This window comes from Ovis canadensis, chromosome 9 (assembly GCF_042477335.2).
Source record: "Ovis canadensis isolate MfBH-ARS-UI-01 breed Bighorn chromosome 9, ARS-UI_OviCan_v2, whole genome shotgun sequence".
In the NCBI taxonomy this organism is placed as follows: Eukaryota; Metazoa; Chordata; class Mammalia; order Artiodactyla; family Bovidae; genus Ovis; species Ovis canadensis.
The window spans coordinates 83,422,208-83,442,019 of record NC_091253.1 but is presented as its reverse complement, the minus strand read 5'-3'; the positions used below and the strand labels follow the sequence as shown (position 1 = coordinate 83,442,019).

The following is a 19,812-nucleotide window of genomic DNA, read 5'->3' as shown; positions in this document are numbered from 1 at the left end:
AGAGTATCCTACTCAGGGCCCGGTGCTTGTAAGTTCTCCCTGAATGTTAGAAAGAATGGATAAGTGAGTGAAAGTATAATGTGTGTGGGATACAATATAATGTGTAAGAGTGAAGGTTGTGGAATCAGACAGTTGGCTGGGAATCCTGGCTCCACTACTTACCATCTTGCCTGTGCATAGACCTTGGACAACTGACTTAGCCTCTCAGTGCCCAGTTTTCTCATCTATAAAATTGTAATAATAACAGTTTCCTCACTGGATTGTTTGAAGATCAAGTAAATTAAAATTAACAAATCATGTATAACAGAGACACATACTAAGAACTGATAATTATTTCCTAAAATGCTAGAATAAATATTAACTATAACTTTAAAGGTAAAACTTATACGTGAAATGCCAATATTTAAAGTCATGTACTACTAATTTAAAATTTCTAGAAATAAAGACTAGCTTGATAATTCAGTTGTAGCCAACTGATACAGACTCTGCCCATATCTATCATATGCAGGCCTTTCACAGGTTGGAAAAGGGGGGAGAGTCTCTGAATCCAGTCTACAGTAACTCTAACACATTGCTTCATCAGGTCACATCTTAGTCCACCTAGCCCAAGAGTCTATAAGCCACAGAAAATATTCATAAATTGGAAAGGTATTTAGCCACTCTGTTTAAAACACGTGAAACGGGGAAGGTCTTCTGAGTCTAATAAAATGACAGCTCGTTGGTTGTACCTGGGAAGATCCCCAGCTGTGGCAGTTTTAGGAGTGGGAATGATCTAGCACCGAATTTACTTTCTCTACACTTACCATCTGATCAGAAGGATCATGCAGCTAACACAGGTAAGAATGTGTTTATTCTGTTTTGTGGAGAGTATTTAGAAGTTCCTCTGTGCTGGATATTGGAGTATCAATTTCCAAGGACATTTCTAAGAGTAATTGGCTTTTCAAAAGGTTACATTTTTTTTAATTTATTTATTTTTTTAATTTTAAAATCTTTAATTCTTACATGCGTTCCCAAACATGACCCCCCCTCCCACCTCCCTCCCCACAACATCTCTCTGGGTCATCCCCATGCACCAGCCCCAAGCATACTGCATCCTGCGTCAGACATGGACTGGCGATTCAATTCTTACATGATAGTATGCATGTTAGAATTCCCATTCTCCCAAATCATCCCACCCTCTCCCTCTCCCTCTGAGTCCAAAAGTCCGTTATACACATCTGTGACTTTTTTCCTGTCTTGCATACAGGGTCGTCATTGCCATCTTCCTAAATTCCATATATATGTGTTAGTATACTGTATTGGTGTTTTTCTTTCTGGCTTACTTCACTCTGTATAATTGGCTCCAGTTTCATCCATCTCATCAGAACTGATTCAAATGAATTCTTTTTAACAGCTGAGTAATACTCCATTGTGTATATGTACCACAGCTTTCTTATCCACTCATCTGCTGATGGACATCTAGGTTGTTTCCATGTCCTGGCTATTATAAACAGTGCTGTATAAGTCATTTTATTTTCTAATCTTTGAGGAATTAAGATAGAAAAATAAGCTTTCTCTGACATAACAGTGGTACTATTTAGTCAACTGTGCCCTCTTTCATTAAAATTGTTCATTTGATAATAATAGGCTAAGTAGCATTTTAGCAGAGTGGCTAAATGTCTTATTAGAGTGTTTTCAGCTGTTTTAAATAGCCTAGCTAAATGTCTTCAGTTTGTAAAAGAAAAAATGTATTTGTTGTTTTTAAAGTCTTGGGCTACATGGGCTAAAATGTAATCTGATGTAGCAATTCTGAGTGTTATTCCATTCTAGATCCAAATACAATTTCTTCCTTAGGTTATGCCTTACATCCCTACTTTAAAAAGCAACTGAGTAGCAAAGGAGAACAGTCTAGACTAGATTATTTTAATGCTTTGAATATCCGCACATTGTTTAAGATGTAACCTAAATATAATGGAAGGCACAAGGATTATTTTAAGTGGGAGGAAGAAGGAAGCTTCTCCAAATTAGTGCAACACTTTCAGTATCAGCATAGAAGCAAAAGTGGGTGCAGCATCCGGTAACTGCATGGTCGACGTGGGATGCGGGACTATTGGGAAGCTTGCAGATGGACAGAAGAGATCAGTAGCATGCCTTAACTTATTATCTGAAATTCTTTATTATTTAGTATCTTTAGGATTTACTTGATATACCCTACTTGCCTAGGGTATGAGAGTGAAAGTGTAAGTCACTCAGTCGGGTCCTACTCTTTGTGACCCCATGGACTGTACCCACCAGGCTCCTCTGTCCATGGAATTCTCCAAGCAAGAACACGAGTGGGTTGCCGTTTCCTTCTCCAGAGGATCTTCCCAACCTAATGATCAAACCTGGGTCTCCTGCATTGCAGTCAGATTCTTTACCATCTGAGCCACCAGGGAAGCCCTGTTGCCTAGGGTATATGTTGTCTTTATGCTTCACTTAGCACACTGGATTTTAGAACAAATATTGTGTCTTATTTTTCTTTATAATTGCCAGAGTATTGACTCCAGTGTTTTGTACATAGTATATATACAAATTAATTAACTTCTATTTCTAAAACATTTATTATGAAGTTTTGTTTTCTTTATCATGAGCAAATATTTATTGAGCACCAAAATGACTTATGAAAATTACTAGATGCAACTTAAACATTAGTATTTAATTATCCCTACATTACTAGGAGCATTCATTCATATCATCAATTTATTGAATTCACTTATTCAGTTAATTTTTTTTTTTAGAGCTGTTTTGTGCCAAGCATCAGGTCTGGGGCTGCTGAAATACACTGAAAAATAAACTGAGTTCCATTAGAAGAAAGCAAACAATAGTGACATAATTTATATAATGGAGATACAAAAGTCTGAGAAAACACTATAACTGGCAAATGTAATGTTGCCATATTATTAGATTTATGAAATGATGGACACCCTTCATTTTCCAACTTAAACAATTTGGTGAATTGTTATACACTTTACTGAAACAGGGAAGACTGAAGGAGAAAAGTATTTGCAAAAAAAAAAAAGATTAAATTCAGTTTGCACGTGCGTGCGTGCTTAGTCACCTCACTCATATCCAACTTTTTGCAACCCCATGGACTGTGGCCTCCAGGCTTCTCTGTCCATGGGATTCTCCAGGCAAGAATGCTGGAGTATTGGGATGCTGGGATGCCATCCCCTCCAGGGGCTCTTTCCAACTCAGGGATCAAACCTGTATTTCTTATGTCTCCTGCCTTAGCAGGCAGGCTCTTTACCCCTAGCGCCACCTGGGAAGTACTAAGTTCAGGTTGGGACACATCAAATTTGTGATATTCTGTGCAAAAAGTAGGTGAGTGGGTAGGTAATTCATAAGTTCAGAAAAGTAGCTTAGTTAGCTAACTTATTTAGAGATGAGTGGAATATATATGTGTATTTGTATATATGTATGTGAGTGAGTGAGTGAGTCACTCAGTCATGTCTGACTCTTTGCGACCCATGGACTGTAACTGCCAGGCTCCTCTCTTCATGGCATGCTCCAGGTAAGAATATTGGAGTGGGTTGCCATGCAATTTTCCAGGGCATCTTCCCAACACAGGGATCAAACATGGGTCTCCTGCATTGCAGGCAGATTCTTTACCATCCGAGACACCAGGGAAGCCCATATATGTATGTATGTAATATGTATATGTATATTTATATATGGATAAATCTTGGTATGTTTATATTATTTTTAAGGTAAGATAATTTTTTCTGATGGTTCTGTTTCCTCTGTGAAGTTTAAGGAAAAGTTATGTGCTGAGAGGAAAGCAAAAGGAGGGAGATTTGAGTAGCAGAAAGGCTATTAAGATTTCGCTGTAATCTGTCTACGCCATTTTAAACCAGTCATCTAGAGCAGCAGCATCTAATAAAAATGTGGCTATTGTGGAGAGTGGGGAGCAGGTGTGCAGAGTAACTTCAGGCTGGTGACAGTGGATTATAGTGGAACCAATAAGTCCTACTGAATTTTGGTTTTTTTCAACAGTGCTCAGCTGTTGAGGGAGAAGGCAATGGCACCCCACTCCAGTACTCTTGCCTGGAAAATCCCAAGGACGGAGGAGCCTGGTGGGCTGCAGTCCATGAGGTCGCTAGGAGTCGGACACGACTGAGCGACTTCACTTTCACTTTTCACTTCCATGCATTGGAGAAGGACATGGCAACCCACTCCAGTGTTCTTGCCTGGAGAATGCAAGAACGGGGGAGCCTGGTGGGCTCATCAAAAGGTTCTGCCAGTTGGATGCTACATGAGGAGGGATACTAAAAATGTTGAGAGTATTTGCAAAAGAGTGATTGAAATGATGGGCTATAGTGTCAAGTTAAATGTAAGTAAAGATGAGGGGGTTGATAATTAGAGAAAAAAATGAAGAAATCAAAAGTCTTACATTATTAAAAAATGAGGATAGCTGATGAAATGAGCTAGAAAGAAAGTAGATAGAAACACCTCTTTGCAACTTTCTGAATATGGTTTGGGCATTATTTCCCCCATTTTACATTAGAGGGCAACTGAGGCACAAACTATTTTGACAGCTCAGTTACAGCGTGAGCCTTGCACTGCATCTTGACTATGAGTCTCCTAATAAACTAAACGACTTCCCAGGAGATAGTTGTTTTTCTTACTAGATATGCAGATCATAGATACTCTTTGTTCAAGGAAAGGCATCATTACACTTAACAGAGTTGAAATACATGTCCAAATAAGTATCAAAATAGAAAAATAGATTGTTCATTTTAGAGCATGTGTCTGCTTCATCTTTTTAATATTTACTTGTTAAATATTCATTTACTGCTTTATATTTTCACTTTCAAATGTATTTTGTTTTGAGTGTCGTCATATTATAGTTGGGGCTTCCCAGGTGGCTCCAGTGCAGGAGATATAAGAGATGTGGGTTTGATCCCTGAGTTTGGAAGATTCCCTGGAGGACAGCATGGCAACCCACTCCAGTATTCTTGCCTGGAGAATCCCATGGACAGAGGAGTCTGGCAGGCTGCAGTCCATAGGGTCGCGAAGAGTTGGACGCAACTTGAAGCCATTTAGTATGCACACATATTATAGTTGTTAATTTTAGTATTAAGCTTAATATTTTGTATATGATAGCATATAATTACCTTTATAAAGTTTTTTCATTAGTTCACTCTATTCACAGCACAAAAGTAATTAATATCAAAAGGAAATAATGCTTTACATAGGAAAATACATTTTATATCAAATATTTTTGCTGGAATCTGTATATGCCATTTAAATCAGTCATCTAGAGCAGCAGCATCTAAGAAAAATATAACGTGAGCCAAATTTCTAAGTTTGAGTATTTGCATAGACATCAAAAAATTAAAAGGAGCAAGTAAAATTAATCATATATTTTATTTAATCCAGTATGTCCAAAATATTCTTATATCAAATTTTAACCTATATAAAAAGATTAATGGGCTTCCCTGGTGGCTCAGTTGTTCAACAAAATAACACAAAGCTAAGCTTTTTGTTTCTCCTAAGAGAGCAGATTAAGAAATCTTGGTAAGGAAAAATACTTATTTGTTAGAAAAATAGTTTTTTAAACAGTAAATAAGTTCAAACTGCTACAAAGTTCTGGTCTCTTTTAGTATTAACAATCCTTTTACCATAGTCTTATTTACCATAATTTTTTTATGAAACTTTTTATATGTGCCTATTTGTAAAAAAATATATATATATACACACACACACACATATGGCATAATTGTGTTTATTTATATAAATTTGACTTTAGAGGACTAATGATAAATCTTGGGCAATTTAATAGTTTCATTGTATATTATTCTATAGCATGATCATGCAAAAATTCTGAAGATTTATAATTTCTATTTGTGGAACATAAGAATTTTAAAATGTAAGGATTTAATCCTATAGTAGTAGTGAAAGTCGCTCAGCCATGTCCAACTCTGCGACGCCATGGACTGTAGCCCTCCAGGCTCCTCTGTCCATGGGATTCTCCAAGCAATAATACTGGAGTGGGTTGTTATTCCCTTCTCCAGGGGATCTTCCCAACCCAGGGATTGAACCCAGCTCTCCTGCATTGCAGGAAGATTCTTTACCATCTGAACCACCAGGGAAGCCTTGAGTTCTACAGAATGGAATAAATGATGCATTTTAAATTTACATTTTTACGTTTAAAATTTAGAGTTTCCACTTAATGGCAATTAATGACATTATTGGTTTCAACATTTAAAATCAAAATCATAAATATTCAGTGCAACATAAAACACAAACACATCAGCTTTTTATATGCTTCTAATTGAATACTATAAGAAATGTTAAGGTGAAAAAATACTTTGTATTTGCATTTGTATGTGCAATTCATTATTCACCATCCAAACGTGATTTTGAAAGAAGTGGCAGGTTATGTTCATTAAAGCAAAAGAACTTATACTACATAAATAGCCATGAAAGCAGAAGCAGCCTATAAATACACTGCAGGAGAAGTATGTTTGAGACAACATTTACAACTTGCTTAAATTCTATTCACATTTATTATTTCATGTGGTGAATAGATATTTATTATCTAAGTTATTTTCTAGCCTTTGGCTTCTCAAAATCAATAGAAAATGGGAGTGTATTAGTTTCATAAAGTAGCTAACCACAGTGGAAGTCATAATATCCTTAAATTAATTTTTGTTGTCAGTTTTCAACACAAACCTGAGAAGATAATAGTCTAATGTTTCCTGTGAGCACTTTTGGCACAGATGTGCCCAGATTACAGTGTAGATTCTTGGACATTATTTTGAAACCTGAGCTTTAGTAGTGAACAAAAGAAATAAAGTTCTTGCCCCATGTAGCTTCAAGTGAAAGGGCATATAATAAAAAGAAGAGAAAAAGCTCAGAACACGTTAAGAAGTAAACTCAAGGTCATGAACTGTTAAATGATGGAAATAGGATAGAAATCTGTGTCTGACTTTGAACCTAAATGTATGTTTCACTTCTTCAATTTTACCAGATTTTTATCAGATTTTGTTGCCTTGAATAAATCACTAATATTGTTGAAGTACATGTACCTAAGAATCAAATATAAAACTTTTCCTATGAGAGACCATGACCTAAGCTTAAGAGAATCTGAGAAGTAGAACTCCCTCATTACCCCAGTATGAAGAATTAGGCCTATTTTAAATATAATTTGCTTTTCTTTGAAGCTTTGAACAGTAACTCTTAAAAATACCTTATTTTTGGCAAACAAAATGTAGAGAAACCTAAAAAATCATTTTGTTGATTAGTCCAACTAAAGGAAATTTATAAAATACTGATACTTAGAGAAACATAGATTTATTTTTGACACTCTCACTGTATATTTTAATTTGTTTGTTCATTGGGACCAAAGATGCAATACTTAATGCCTCACATTTATGTTAGATATCCTAAACATTAAAGCATAGATATAATAGCTCAGGAAAATTTAGCTTCTTTTTAAAAATAATACTTCATGGTTTAATCATGTTAGTCTTTGTCTTTTGTATTGCTCATAATAGAAGGAAAACTTTAAAAACCACACACTGCTAAAAATTGTTGACAGCCTTAAAAGACTAGCGTTGTGTGTACCGAGACGTCCCTCCAGAACAGAAATCCACAATCTTTGTAGAACTGACTGACTTGAAATCTGAGAAGAAAAGATGCTTCCCTCTAAATGGTTCCAAGGAAGGTTCAGTATATATGACCCAGGGCATTTTGCCAAAATACTACTGTCATTATAATCATTGAAGCAGACTACAGTCTTTCTGTTCTTCATGAGTTCTGAGTGACATGTAAAAAGCAAGTTTATACTTGGGTAATGATGACTGGAACATTGTATTCATGCACAAACACAAGCTAAGCAAATATACTAAATTAAATCATGTATTTGTACATTTTTACCTGAAAATTTTCTATAAGGATGAACGAAGGGATAATCTCAGACATTTCAAGACATTAGGTGTATTAACACTGCATTTATTCAAAGGGAAATTACCAGTATTCATTTAATGAGGCAACAAAAGTATATTTTAGTGACAAATAAAAAGTTACCTATTATAAAAAGTATTTTGTTTTCCACATGAAATGCCTAAATTCAATTTAAAATATGCAAGTCTTAACCTAGATTCCATGCTATACTTGCAAAGTAATTTACACATTAAACCTTCTGAGAGTTTTGTTTCATATCCCCTCTATTAGTTTGTTTTTCTAAATTTATTAAATAGGGCTATAAATCATGGCCCTTGACAAGAAGTGTGCTTATTTTATACACATACACATACATACTGTTCTTTGCTCTGTGTGGTGGTCAGTCAGGTATGGCCACAAGAGGGGACACAGGAGGAACTCAGGAAAACAAAGTTTGTAACAAACTTTGTCCCATGAAAAAGGAGGCAGGTATACCATACCACGCAGAGCAACAGGGTAGGTCAGGAGGCAGAAGGGGCAGGAGAGAGAGAAAAATCAAGGCTGGAACCTTTATTGGGGCAAGAAAGATAAGAAAGGGCAGAATAAAGTTTAAGATTGGCCAATCTGAATAATTTCTGCAAGCTGGGCTTTGGGTTATAGGGGTGGTCTCTAGTTGCCTAGTACAGGCCATGGAATGGTTCAGGGCAAAGAGCCTCTTGATGAAGGTGGAGAGAATGAAAAGGCTGTCTTAAAGCTCAACGTTCAAAAAACTAAGGTCATGAAATCTGGTCCCGTCACTTCATGGCAAATAGATGGGGAACAATGGAAACAATGACAGATTATTTTCTTGGGCTCCTAAATCACTGCAGATGGTGACTGCAGCCATGAAATTAAAAGACGCTTGTTCCTTGGAAGAAAAACTATGACAAGCCTAGGCAGCATATTAAAAAGCAGAGACATTACTTTGTTGACAAAGGTCTGTCTAGTCAAAGCTATGGCTTTTTCCAGTGGTCATGTCTGGATGTGAGAGTTGGACCATAAAGAAGGCTCAGTGCCAAAGAATTGATGCTTCCGGACTGTGGTGCTAGAAAAGACTCTCGAGAGTCCCTTAGACAGCAAGATCAAACCAGTCAATCCTAAAGGAAATCAACAATAAATATTCATTGGAAGGACTGATGCTGAAGCTGAAACACCAATACTTTGGCCACCTGATGTGAAGAGCTGACTCATTGGAAAAGACCCTGATGCTGAGAAAGATTGAAGGCAGGAAGAGAAGAGGACAACAGAGGATGAGATGGTTGGATGGCATCACTGACTCGATGGACATGAGCTTGAACAAGCTCCAGGAAATGATGAAGGACAGAAAATCCTAGCATGCTGCAGTCCATGGGGTCATAAAGAGTGGGACACTACTGACTGACTCAGCAACAACAGTCTGGCTCTGGATTGGGCTACTTTGCATATCAAAGGCATGCCCCAGGCTGAGCCCCTTATTATCTCTAGAGTTGGCTCATACCAGAAACTGACATCACCCCCCAGCCAGGAAGGTTTTAAATTGGCAAAACATAACATAATCAAGCTTACTCCTTGGAAGGAAAGTTATGACCATCCTAGACAGCATATTAAAAAGTAGAGACTTCACTTTGTCAACAAAGGTCCATCTAGTCAAGGCTATGGTTTTTCCAGTGGTCATGTATGGATGTGAGAGTTGGACTATAAAGAAAGCTGAGCACCAAAGAATTGATGCTTTTGAACTGTGGTGTTGGAGAAGACTCTTGAGAGTCCCTTGGACTGCAAAAAGATCCAACCAGTCCATCCTAAAGATCAGAGGGTGTTCATTGGAAGGACTGATGTTGAAGCTGAAATTCCAATACACTGGCCACCTGATGGGAAGAGCTGACTCTTTTGAAAAGACCCCGATCCTGGGAGGGATTGAGGGCAGGAGGAGAAGGGGACGACAGAGGATAAGATGGTTGGATGGCATCACTGACTCAATGGACATCGGTTTGGGTGGACTCCAGGAGTTAGTGATGGACAGCAGGGCCTGGCGTGCTGCGGTTCATGGGGTCGCAAAGAGTCGGACACGACTGAGCGACTGGACTGAACTGAACTGAACATAATCAATACACATATGCACAAATACCCTCTCTTTAAACCTTAATTGTTTAATACCCACTAAAACTGAACTAAGAAATACAATTTTCACCTGGAGCTTTGCTGTTTAGATATTTTAAAATATCTGTAATCAGTGGCCTTTTGGTACATTCTATTGATGAACAAGCTCCTTGTTTTTTTTTTTTTTTTTTTTTTTTTGATCTCTAAGCCCAGAACCCTAGGGCTTCCCTGGTGGCTTAGCAGTAAAAGAATCCACCTGTAATGCAGGAGACCTGGGTTCAATTCCTGGGTTGGGAAGATCCCCTGGAGGTAACCCACTCTATTATTGCCTGGAGAATCCCGTGGACAGAGGAGCCTGGCAGGCTACAGTACAATCCGTAAGGTCGCAAAGAATCAGACACGACTGAAGCGACTGAACAGGCTCGCACCAGAACCCTAATTTTGTTGCAGGCAAGCAAACCTGATAACACAATGTGCTCCTCCTCTTCACTGACATTTCCACATCCAATGGCCCAGTCTCCTGAGCCCTGCTCTCTGTGAAAAAGGCTAACTTTTCTGAAAAGAAAGCCTTTACTACAGCAACAAGGCAAAGCTCACTAGGAGAATAATGTAATATATGTTGCTGTTGTTAAGTCATACAAACGTATATATTATTTATATATATATAAAATGCCACAGATTCCAAGAACTTGGAACATGGAAGTTATTTCTGGTTCTCTACAAATGTTTTTACCTGACTCCCACACATACTTAGAAAGATAAAAGGGCAAGAAACAACTTCTTTTTCTCAGTTATTGTCAGACAAGTATAAGGAAAAAGTAGACAATTTCCAACAAGGCATCCTTATTTCTAAATGTAAAGGTATAATGTATAGGTAATGTATATTTTGGGCTTCCCTGGTGGCTCAGAAGTAAAGAATCCACCTGCAATGCGGGAGACATGGGTTTGATTCCTGGATTGGGAAGATCCCTCAGAGGAGGCCATGGCAACCCACTCCAGTATTCTTGTCTGGAGAATCCCCATGAACAGAGGAGCCTGGTGCGCTGTAGTCCATGAGGTCACAAAGGGTTGGACATGACTGAGCAACTAAGCACAATATGACCTCTTGAAAATAATCCTAGAATGAGTTTCTTTTTTTTTTTTTAATCCTTTGGGATTCCAGAAATTCTGGTAGATTCTTCTATTCTTCTACTAGAAAATCAGGTAGATTCTTCTTGAAACATTAATTTTAATTAGATATAAGAATTTATAGATAGTAATTAAATTTCATCAAGATATGTAGGTTTAAAGTATGTTCTCAGTCTCTGAAATGTTGCAATGTGATTATATAAAGTAGATTTTTTTTTAACTTGAATTTGATTTGCAATCAAGTTTTCAAAAGAAAAAAATCAGAGTATCCACTATTTTTCAAAATATGGAACTAATGTCTTTTGTACGTTAAAGTCTGAGGAATTAATATTCTTAATTTATAACCATTTATACATTCTGGCCTAGACAATTCTATGGACTGTATAGTACATGGGGTCAAAAATAGTTGGACCCAACTGAGCGACTTTCACTTCACTTCATACATTTTTATACATTTTGAAACTCAATATTTAGTGACTTTATATAGGTTAGTTATAGTCCAAGAATGTTTTCATATTATAGTTTAGCTTTCAGTGCTATTTTTAGCAGTATAATGTGAATTTTTATGTACTGTAATATTTCAATAATGCAGCATATTCATCATTTGTTAAATACAAAACTTGATACACTGATTATAGAGCTGGATGATTCGCAAGAATAAATCAAGTTCTCACTTTTTCTCACAAAACCTTAACTCTTAGTGTTCCTTTGACATTAGTAAGAATGGTGAAAAATGTATATTTATCCTTGAAGTAATAAGTCAGTGAGTGTCCCTTCTGATAATTTATCATGGAGCTTTTCTTTTTCCTGTTATTGAGAAATACTATGTAATCATGTGGTTAAAAAAAAAAAACAAAAAAAACTAACATGAAAATAAGCCAGAGGGAAGTCTACTTCTACCTAAAAGATTTATATATAGAAATAATGAGGTTAGCTGAAAAGTTCAGATGAAATAATAGAAAAGTTCTTTACCAACTGAGCTATGAGGGAAGCCCAATAGAAAAATTAGAGATTTTATATATTTGGTGAGTTGATGGACTAAAATTATGAAATTTATTCTGAAAACTTGTGAAGTGAGACATGTTTTTGCTTAAAATATATATATCAAGGAAAATTGTGGGGAACAATAGGCAAAGCTGAATTTAAAAAGAAAAGAACCATGAAAATTTGAAAGAGATTACTTTTAAAAACCACTTCAACGGAGGTATTATGGTCATAAAAATCCAGAGTTTAAAAGTACCTTAACAATGATCTTTAATCTCATTTGCTAAGTTAGGAAAAAGAGGACCAATGAGTAAAAGAAACATTTCTGGAAAACTATTAGCCATGTAGTTTTGGATCTAGAAATTGTGGTAAGACAGTTTTATTTAACAGATACACAGATGAATTCCTTTTATTCCCCTTTAGTAAAATTCCTCACAGCATAAAAATTTAATGTTCTAAATCAAACATTCGTGTTTTTAAACTCACGTATTTCTCCATCTTGAAGGAATTTCAATAGCTACTTTCTTAAGGGTCATTTGTGTCCTCCACACCTCTAAATCTGCAGCTTTTCTTAAATGTTCCTGGTAATTAACTCCGTATCATTTGACCACCACAACTTTCTTGAACCTCATTCTTCTCTTCTGTGGAATTTGACTCTATACTATTTTCTTATTTCTGAGAATGCATCTCTATTCACCTCAGTCACTCTTCTTTTCCTAATCTTTAAATATAAGTAATCCTTGGACTATCTTTTCAATCTTTTTCATTTCTCTCTCTCTACCTACTTAGCCTGCCTTCCTTCTTGCGTATCTCAGTTGTTCAGTCATGTCTGACTCTGCAACCCCATGGACTACAGCCCACCAGGCTCCTCTGTCCATGGAATTTTCCAGACAAGGATACTGGAGTGGGTTTCCATTTCCTCCTCCAAGAAGGATGGAAAGTCGACTCGACTGAATGACTTCACTTTCACTTTCAAGAATGGAAAGACCATTTCCATCCTTTTTAGGCCATCCTAATTTCATCTGTCCTCTCCTTCCTGTTCAGCAAATACTTGTTGGTTCTCTCTGTTTAGCCCTGACTGTTCCCTTGAGCACTTGGCCTGAGTGTGCAGCCTGCTCCTACTGAACCTCAGTTCTGTTCAGTTCAGTTCATTCGCTCATTCTTAGTTTTTCTGCGTTGACTGAATTCCGTTCAGTCACTCACTAGTGTCTGACTCTTTGCAACCCCATGGACTGCAGCACGCCAGACCTCCCTGTCCATCACCAACTCCCGGAGTCCACTCAAACTCATGTCCATTAGGTCAGTGATGCCATCCAACCACCTCATCTTCTGTCGTCCCCTTCTCCTCCTGCCCTCAATCTTTCCCAACATCAGGGTCTTTTCAAATGAGTCAGCTCTTCCCATCAGGTGGACAGAGTATTGGAGTTTCAGCTTCAACATCAGTCCTTCCAATTAACATTCAGGACTGATTTCCTTTAGGATGGACTGGTTTGATCTCCTTGCAGTCCAAGGGACTCTCAAGAGTCTTCTCCAACACCACAGTTCAAAAGCATCAATTCTTCGGCGCTCGGCTTTCTGTCCAACTCTCACATCCATACATGACCACTGGAAAACTCATAGCCTTGACTAGATGGACCTTAATTGGCAAAGTAATGCCTCTGCTTTTGAATATGCTGTCTAGGTTGGTCATAACTTTTCTCCCAAGGAGTAAGTGTCCTTTAATTTCATGGCTGCAGTCACCATCTGCAGTGATTTTGGAGCCCAGAAAAATAAAGTCAGCCACTATTTCCACTGTTTCTCCATCTATTTGCCATGAAGTGATGGGACCAGAAGCCATGATCTTTGTATTCTGAATGTTGACCTTTAAGCCAACTTTTTCACTCTCCTCTTTCACTTTCATCAAGAGGCTCTTTAGTTCTTCCACTGAACCTCTCCATCAGGAATTTCCACTGGTCCAATGTTGATTGTTTCCTAAATCAGTACCACTTGGCAAACACTATACTCTCTAAGGGGCTCCATTTTCCCCTCTTTATGAGAATCAAAAGTGAAAATGTTAGTCTCTCAGTTATGCCTGAGTCTTTGCAACCCCATGGACTGTACCTCTGTCTATGGAATTTCCCAGGCAAGAATACTGGAATAGGTTGCCTTTGCTTTCTCAGGGGATCTTCCCAACCCAGGGACCAAACCTGGATCTCCTGCATTGCTGGCAGATTCTTTACCTCCTGAGCCACCACAGAAGTCCTCTTTAAGAGAATTACATGAGTTAATTCATAGAAAGCACTTGGACAAGCATTTGGAATATAATAAATGCTTATCAATTTGAGCTATGATTATATCTTATTCTTAGGTCCAGATACTAAGCTGTATAGATGGTTACTTCTAGATAACTTTTACGTTAGCTTTGTTTTCTATTAGTAGTAGCAGTGGAGTAGCCTAAGTTCCTATTTCCTTTCCTAGAAATATTGCTGCTGCTGCCGCCAAGTTGCTTCAGTCATGTCTGTGCGACCCCATAGATAGCAGCCCACCAGGCTCCCCCGTCCCTGGGATTCTCCAGGCAAGAACACTGGAGTGGGTTGCCATTTCCTTCTCCAGTGCATGAAAGTGAAAAGTGAAAGTGAAGTCGCTCAGTCATGTCCAACTCCTAGCGACCCCATGGACTGTAGCCTACCAGGCTCCTCCATCCATGGGATTTGCCAGGCTATAAACTCCTAATTGATTTTTTCATAGGCATTCTCTCCTGACTTTGCTATTGGAGACATATCAAATTGTGCTGCTGTTATAAACAACCCTGAATTCTTAGTTGCATAATCAACAAAAATTATAGTCACTTGGGCTTGGTCCGATAGAGGCTCTGTCTTTCACAGTCCCAGCAGCAGAGGGAAAGGGAAGTTGGAGTTGAACACCACCAATCAAATGCTTCTGCCCAAAAGTGATAGGACTCATTTCCACTCATTCCAGATGAGCAAAGATCTGCTCTTTTATCAGCAAGGCACTACTTCCTATCCTGAGATCCAAGACTTAGGAACATTAAACACAGTTTCATTACTAATGATAAAGTCAAGGAAGATGTTCTGACTAAAAAACAATCTGTTGATTAGCTAAATATTCCTCCCTAACTCTAGACATCAACTTTGTAGCATAGACAAATACACACACTCAAGTACACTTAGATAATATACTAATATGTTATAGTGCATTGATAGAATGTATTTATATACAGTACCTGAATTACTGTTTAAAATACCAAATGTTCAAATTCTGGTCATCTCCAGGAATCAAAGAATTAGCATGAAGAACTCAGATTTTTTATACTCTTCAGAGAGAGATCTTTTCTTGATCATCTAACTTAATGAAGGTTTAATGACATTAGAACTGGTCATTGGACTCTTAATTCTAAACATTCTCATGCAGCCATGTTTGCATTTTACATGCTGATATATTTACCAGTACATTCATTAAAAGAGCCTATGTCACACAGTTCTTGTATCCCTGTATTTGTGGGAATATATATGCAATAAACATTTGAATAAATGGTTCCTATTTCACTAGCCTAAAATTGTAGATGGTCATTTGAGTAAATGAAATGTTGTCTATTAAATTATAATGTAGGATCATAATCATTTTGAATTCCACATTTTAGGAAGGAAATAATATTTAATACAGAAAAAATATTTGATGAGGTAAAGAAGAGCAGGGTTTTAGCAGGGTTTGTTATCCTCCTTTCCCCCTCCCCACAAGGTATATGCCAGAATCAATAAATGGCACTCCAAAGCCAGATATCCACTCAGTGACTCACAACAGGTGCAGTCTAGTCTGAGTTACAGTGATGGGTATTCAGAAGCTCTTTGCACATGCCTTCAAGAATACAAGAATGGGAAGGAAGAGAATTAAGGCTTTCAAGGTGGCATAATGTTTGGGATTTTGGCTCATCTCTATGGTTTTTTTTTTTTCCTACTCTATCATTATTCCTGTTTTCTTCTAACTTTAATGTCCTCCTAACCTTCTCTAGCGCCACTTACTAGCCTAAGATGTTATAAATAGTCCCATTCAAGCGTCTTTTCTGTGCCTGCGCTGCAGTTCTCATACTCCTTTCTGGGAGCTGGTAGGCCCTCTCTACTTCATTCATAACAATTCTGAGTCACTCCAGTCCCTGATTCCTTGGGCAGGTTCTCTCCTGATCACCTTCCCACCTCTCAGTATGATGAAATATTTTTTCATGACTGTGTATTTTATTTACAATGTTACTCTTATGTTTGTACTCTCACAAACTCAAGAGTTTATCTTTGTCCTGTGTTTGCTGGTTATCTTAACAGCCAAACTGCTTAGTTGTATTCATTTAAACCTGTTAATGAATAATTTTGGTCTATAAACATTTTGTTTAATCAGTAACTGCTATAATCCCTTAAATATGCTAATTAAGTCTTTGGAGACTATTTCTAAGTATTTCACCGCCTTTCATTACCTTTCTCCTAATTACAGGTGATACAAGATTTGCCCTTTAAAAAAGTCTTCCAGGATACAACTTTAAACAACTACAGTTATGTCATAAAATTGCTTGTACTGACAGTTTTTTCGTATTTTAAGACTACTACATATATAAACTTTTTCATTATTTTCCATTGCCAAAAATCAGAAACATGCATAAAACCATATTCAGGATGTGGAAACACTGTTTCTTTCTGTAATTGAGCATCCTGTATCAGTGCCCAATAGTAGTGTGTAGTAATCTCATGGATTAGCTTGAAAGCCATGCTATACCTTTAGCCTATGGAATAAACTATGCAAATTGAATTGTTTAAGTCCTTCATTGCTTTTTTCATTTGTCCGATTGTTTAAAATTTTTTTTTCCGGTTATCGATAACTTTTATGTTCATTTTGGAAAAAAACAAAATAGAAAAAAAAGAACATTTTTCAAAAAGCGTAATACCGACCAGAGAAAATTAAAACCACTTTCCACTGTTCACAGTACATCCTTTAGGTTTCTTTCTATATGCATTTGTACTTCTTTTCCCAAGAACATAAGCATCTGAAACATATTTTTCTTTACATTCCCTTTATTCCTCTAGTGCAGGTAGCTAGTGAGTCATCTATGAATCTAGGTTTCCTGAACTACCCAGTTTAGCAAGCGATGTTTATTTCTATTTATATGAATTTCTTTTCTTTTCTGTTTGTGACACTGTACTCTGGGATTTGAATTTGCTTGTGTGCCCTAGTGGCAGAGTGAATCCATATTTGGTATGTGTGCCAGCCAAAGCTAAACTGCAGATATCTGCTTTCTCACCCTTTCTCCCATATCAAGAACATATTTTATGTTAATAAATATTTATTTACAACAGCATTTTCAAAGGTATATTCTATTTTATTGATGAACATGAGTTATTTAAACATCCTCTACCACTGGACATTTCTGGGGGTTTTGCCTTTGTGTGTATGTGTTTTACTATTACAATCAATTCTGCAATAAATATTATTCTTGCTAAATCTATGATCATTGCTGCTTTCCCTTAGGGTAAATCCTGAAAGTAATACTGATATGTTAAAGGATAGGCATGTTTTTTAAATGCTTTTGATACATTTTGTCATGGTGCCTTTCAGAGATACATCACTGATACTCCCACCAGCAACACTGGTAATTTACCTTGTTACCAGACCCTTACAGATGTTCTCTTTTAAAGTAATAATATGATGATAGAGTCTGTGTTTTCTTAACCACTAAGTATTCCAAATGATCACCCATGTTTACAGATTCTTTACTACAAAATATTCTATAAGAGTAACAAGACTTTTAATATGTCGGTTGATAGCTTGTTTGCTTGCAGTATTGTTTGCGTATAGTTTAAGGTGATGGCCAAGTGAGGAAAGTAAACGAAAGCAATAGGGATACCCTAGACTCAGTCATCCTCCCTTCAAAACATGGCGCTGAAGAGCAACTACACAAACTCATCCTGATGATCTCTGTTTTAAGGAGATGAGAAGTAGATCCATCTTACAAAACTTTTCATAACTGTTCTTGTAGATAATGCATTATCGAAGGTGTTAGATTGAAGGAAGTACATTTCTTTAAAACCAAATAGTCAGTAAAACATTTATCTATAAACTTATTTATCTTTTCAGTTAGTATTTTTTTATATCCTGATTGGTTTTGGCTGAGTTCTTTATGCCCTAATATCCAACCATGAAAATTAAAATGCAAAAGTCACAAGGTATAATATTTTGAGAGTATATCTTTAACTTCCTTGGTAGGTAGTTATAGGTGGTTCTTATAGAAAAGTATGTTTGGGATAAAAGTTCCTACAAAACAAGAGTACTAGTTATTGTGACTATGGAACATATATTATTTTGAAAGCCTTAGTCTTGACTGAACTTTGACTTTTCTAGACTATGCCATGCTTTTTCTGATGATAGCATACCATAAAATCATGTTGTATTTCTATGTTCATTTGCCCAAAATCCGTGAAGCAAGGTATACCCTGGGAGCAAAGTGTTTCATGAATTAAAGGGGACCTTATAGATATTTCAGTTCAACATGTTTAATTGATGCTTAATGGATGATGATGGTGGTAGCGGTGGTGGAGATAGTAATAAGAAGGAGGGAGAGAATAATTTTTGGAGCTCTTATGTGTCTCCTACTCTGCTTAGTGCTTTACTTAAGTTTTCTCACTTATTAAATGAGGAAGTTAAGTTCCAGAAAGGGAAACAACTCTCCTAAGATTAGTCAATAAAGCCAAAATTCAAATTCAGATTTCCTGACTCTCAGTGTAGTCCATCCTGAATATAGCCACATAATGCTGGCTATATGAAAATCATTTTAGACATGTGAATCTCCGAAGTCTTAAAATTTATAATCATAAAGATTATTTTTTGATGCTTTTAAGTATTTACATATATAGGTTGAAGGGCTTTAGCCTTATTTTATGTATTGTCTATATTCCCTAATTGCTGTCATTTCTATTTATTGAATTTTTATTTTAATCTTATTATGTCTATTCTTTAAAATAAGAAGCTACAGTGAAACATTCTCTTATAAATGAGGACCCTGAGGATCAAGTAGAAGCAATAAACTTGCTGAAGGAAGTCAGTTAAGTAGCAATAAAGCTGGGATTGAAGCCCCCATCTGTTACCTCCAAACTCTTTCTACTTTATTCTATAGTTGGTTACTGAAAAATAGCAAAATCAAACAAACTTGAAAATGATTAATTTGTGTCACCATGGAAGTGTATACACTATCTCCTCTCTTGCTATCTCTTGATCTGTTTATGCCTCATTTCTTCTTGAAACTAATATGAATGATTTACTGTCTTTTTAAAAAAGTCACACTGAGTCTTTTCCCTCTTAAATACTTGGAGAAAATGAACATAAGTTAATACCTAAACTAATGTGTTAGGTATTCCCTGGCAGTCCAATGGTTAGGACTCCATGCCAGGGGTGCCCAGGTTTGATTCCTAGTCCTTACTTTTTAGTAAATATTACTCTGGATAGAGGAAAAATAAGTGTTTAAAAATTATTGCCTTCTGACCATATTGTGTAGAAAACTGCTAATGACTTTTCTTTCTTTCAAATGAATACAAGAGGAAAATCTTTCCTTCATTTTTGGAATATAGACATATCAATAAATATGAAAATATAAAGTGAAATAAATTATTTTTAATTCAAAAACTAATGAAGACATCAATCCTTGTT

General features: G+C 36.7%; 1 protein-coding gene across 4 annotated transcripts in view; it reads left to right on the top strand.

The window, feature by feature from the left end:
• Positions 1-19,812, top strand: part of RIMS2 (regulating synaptic membrane exocytosis 2) — a 601,723-nt gene that overhangs the window by 485,061 nt on the left and 96,850 nt on the right. The gene's annotated exons all lie outside the window — the stretch shown is intronic.